The following is a 4,572-nucleotide window of genomic DNA, read 5'->3' as shown; positions in this document are numbered from 1 at the left end:
CATAATTATGTCTGGAAAGTCAGGGAAAAACTAAGGAGTATCGGTATTTAGTTTCCTGGGAAAGTGGATCAGATGAGCAGTGAGTAAAAACATTTGCCCTAATCTTTATTTGATTTTTATTGTTTTATGAATTTATTAGGCTACTGGTAAAGTGCAGAAAGAACCTCCAAACGCACTCTAGGATTTTTCATCAGCAGCAGTAGAAATTTCTCTTGCATAGATTTTCTGGTGACCTCGCTTGGATTTAGCAAACAATGAACCGTCCGGGTTATAGCGCGTTATTTAATCTGATTGAACTCGTCGTGGCACGTATATTTATTGCACGTGTAATACTTTTTGACGTCACGAAAAGTATTGTACATACAATATTGTACGTACAATACGGAGTCTGAAGCTAGCCTTAAGAGCACTAAAGAACTTTAAGAGCATTAAAATCTGGATAAAAACAATGTTTATAATCGTCTCACTTCATTGACCAAGGTTTTGCATGCATAGCTAAACCTAATATAGGCCTATATGTGAGGAAAATGGACTCTGTTCATCAAATGTCTAAACCTTAAACTTATTCCCTATTATGTGTATTACAAACGGAATTATAGTACATTGTATTATCTCCGAAAAAGGCACCCTAGGCCCTACAACACTAAAATACCACACCAATCAAACATGTTCAACGACTAGTACACACTCAAATCAGCCATGCCTAAATACATTTAAAAAATAGTACAAATTGCTCAATGTTGAGCAAAAAGGGAACAGAGCAACAAAATGAGTCAAAATGATGGTAGGCCTACTCAATGTTGATCATTTAAATATTTACTCAGACAATATGAGCAGCTATAGTGATCAACAGCTATAGTAGGCCTACATGCTCAAAATCAGCTATGCAGGGCTGTCAACTTTTTGGAATTGCTTGACGTGAGACAGAGGCGTACCGGTATAGCATTCATATCTACATACTAACAAAGTACGATGTTTTGCATAACTTTTATTTTGCATAAAGAAACACCGCGCGATGTGTGTTGTAAGGGTGCATACCACCAAATTAATGTCCCTCATCATTTATTAGACATTAGGATAATCATCCCTGAAAACAGAAACATACAGTCATGCAGCGTACACCCCAATGTGAAACATGTTTGAATTGAACCTGAGGTAGGCCCTATGATACTACTCCCAGGTTTGACCAAGAACACTAATTTATGCAGGATACACCCCATGCAGCCTACGCCTATACGGTAGGTCTGACCAGAGAAGATCTTCTCTGGTCTGACCAAACACGGAGAAGCTGAAGGTCACTCTGCCCTGTTATTTATCTTCTACCTGACCAGCATGCAAATCCCTCAGAATTTAGGCCGTGTAGGCCCTATGTGTTGTTCGGTATCGGCCGCTTTAGGGGCAGAATGGATCCATACGGTCACTGTTCTAATATTCTCTACTTTCAAAGAATAATTTATATTATACGTAGCCTAATACTTTAGGATTGTGGAGACAGATACAGATATTGCTAATTCATTTGTTACATACACAGTCCGCTATATTTTGCCTTTTAAAATATAAGTTACCAATCATTGTGACATGCGCCCTTATTCACAAACACGAACTGCACGGGGTTTCCCAGCAAAACTTGTATTTTTACATAGTGACCTTAAAGTATGATATTTTGCATATGCAAAACTACATATTTTGCCGAAGTATGTAGTTTTGCATATGCAAAACTACATACTTTTGGAAAGTATGTAATTTTGCATATGCAAAACTACATACTTTTGGAAAGTATGTAATTTTGCATATCCAAAATATCATATTTTGCAAAGGTATGTGGTTTTGCACGCAGCACCGGGATTTGCCGACTCCAATGTTCATTTTGTACCATGATTATTTGAGCCACGGCGCTCGAGAATGTGAAAAGCGGGGGGGGGGGGGGGTTAGGAGCAACACATTATTCATTACGATGCGTGAGATTTTAATCATTTTGTGTGAGATTTACTACCTAGGCGTTAGATTATACTACCTTGGCGTGAGTCCGTGTTAAAGTGACCCAATGCGTGAGAGTTGACAGCCCTGAGCTATGCCTAAATACAGTCAAAATGATTGGTACCCAGTGAGTATGGACAAGAATGCCACATCAAAATGCAGGATAGGATCCACTTTTTTGTAGATTCATGTCATAAATGGCCATTAAACAATTAATTGTAGTCATTTCAAGAGGATCTAATGTTCAATTTGAAAGAAGGTGTTTTATTAGACAACAAAGCTGATGGGTATACCAATCATTTTAATACACCCTGTGCACTCTAAACAAAAAGATAGTAGGGCCTACAGCTGTTGAGTAAAAAGTGAACAGAGCAACAAAATGAGTCAAATGATACTCAATATTGTTTTAATATTTTTTTCATTACTTGGTAACTTGCTTGTTCAACAATACCTCGAATCCGGGTTAAATACTGTAGACATATCGTTATGAATTCGGCAGAGTGACGAATCGAGAATTTTGAGCAAATTGAGTTTTTGTATGCTTATGATTATGTTTCAGGTTATCTTTTATTTCCACCAAAAATCAATGATAAATCTTACTCCCCGACGTAGATATTGAAATTGGACGAATCGCGCCTAGTGCGATTAATGAATTCGGCAAAGAGACGAATCGTATACAAATTTTCAACACTAAAGAAGAGCAAAGATATTGCAGCTTTTAGTGATTTAAAGAGCTGACCAGAAAGAACTGACACAAACCTCAAATTATAGACGACAATTTTTAACACTGGATCAAATATACTTTTGTTCTGCAGGGTTAAATATGGGAACATTTGTGCGTGCAGCGCGCGAAAAAAAATTTACACCCCCCCTCTACGTGCCGACAAACTTTTTACCCCCCCTGTTCATACACCCAAAACTTTTTTAACCCCCCCTATTCAGAACTCCTAAAATTTTATGACCCCCCCCTACATATTTTCCAGCCCCCCCCCACCAGAGTATTTCTGAACACTCCCTTAAATTTGTGTTGCGCATTCGTCCCGGCATTCGTGTGAGTTCGGGTAAAAGGTGATTTTGGCCTTGAGCATGTTGAGTCAGTACGACTCGTAACAGTGTTTTACCCAGATAACATAGGGGCCTACTTATTGGGCCAATATTGGCAAAAAGTTGCATTGGCATTACATCAGTATATAATATTGGGCCAATATTGGCTCACCATTCATTGGCAGCTGATCTCGGGCCAATAATAAACCAATCATTGGTTTAATGGCCTTTTAGATATCGTTTGATTGGCATTACATCAGTATATAATATTGGGCCAATCTTGGCTTTCAATTGGCAATTTTTACATTGGCATCATGTTGGCAGCCAATATATAGGTTATCACACCAATTTCGGTAACAAATTGGGTAACAATATGGTAACAAATAATTATTGTGATGAGTACTAGTGTTTGGAAGACCTTATTTAAATCCTAAATATTATACTAATTTGAAATAATAGGAAACAAAACCACGGATGATAAAACGCAGGGCAAACGCTATTTAACACCACGGATTATTTATTTTAAAGAAAATACACAAGAATTTTCGGCAATTTCAATTCTAAGACCATACTTTTAAAGATAATTTTTAAAGTACGTGTCACCATGCTATCAAATACTCTTGATGGCTATTCAACACGGTGATGAGTCGTAGTGTTCCTCTCTTACCGCGAAGCGGGCAAGAGATGATACATATCGACTTTTCCCGAGCCAATAATTAAAGTAATCCATTGCATCAATATTGGCCCAATACTAAAATTACATATTGTTAAAACATTGGCAGCCAATTGTTTGCCAATGAGAAATAGGTACAGACCCAATGTTGGTTCAATAACTGTGACAGGTTTGGGCCAAGCTGGGGCCAACATTGGCCCAAGCCCAATATTGAGCCAACCTTGGGCCCAACGCTCTGCAGGGTCTATTGTTCTATTGTTTCCGATTAGAGCGCTGACATATTGGAAAATGTTGCCAATCAATATTCATGAGAGTGTACATTCAACGTCCAGTTTGCGAAATTGGGTGAGTTGTGTTTGGTAGGTGTGAAATACATCTGACTGGGCGTTTTAATTACGTAACGAATAAAGGCATTGACATCGTCGAATGGCTGCCCAGTGCTGTTATGTGTTTAGTTATTATATAGGCCTAATAATTATTATTAAATGTATCCATCATTCCTTTCTTTTCCGTACTTATTCTTTCCTAGGCCTACATTTTATCACTCCCTCGCTCTCATTGTCCCCTCTCACCCTCCCTCTCTCATTCCCATCATTTTCCTTATATTTCTATTTATCTACTTGTTTTTATTATCCCTTCCTCCAGCCCTCTCTCATTCTCCATATCCCTCCTCTCCTCTTCCTCCCTCCCCCTCCCAAGACTTCTCACAGAGGTGAATCTGTCCCTCCCCAACCCCTCCCTCTTTGGATACGCCACTATTTCTATACCAATCTCCTTCTTAAAATAAAATTAAATGGAAATTTCTTAAAAACAACCTTTATAGGCCTATACTAGGGATGACCATCATAATTTCATGTTGCCGCTATTGCTACAAAAGA

General features: G+C 38.3%; 1 pseudogene; it reads left to right on the top strand.

Moving 5' to 3' along the window:
* The first annotated feature begins 3,583 nt into the window (after positions 1-3,583).
* On the top strand, positions 3,584-3,678 carry LOC140143198 (small nucleolar RNA U3; annotated as a pseudogene).
* Positions 3,679-4,572: the final 894 nt, after the last annotated feature.

The sequence above is a fragment of the Amphiura filiformis genome, chromosome 20 (genome assembly GCF_039555335.1).
Source record: "Amphiura filiformis chromosome 20, Afil_fr2py, whole genome shotgun sequence".
In the NCBI taxonomy this organism is placed as follows: Eukaryota; Metazoa; Echinodermata; class Ophiuroidea; order Amphilepidida; family Amphiuridae; genus Amphiura; species Amphiura filiformis.
This window is presented reverse-complemented; position numbering and strand designations above follow the sequence as displayed.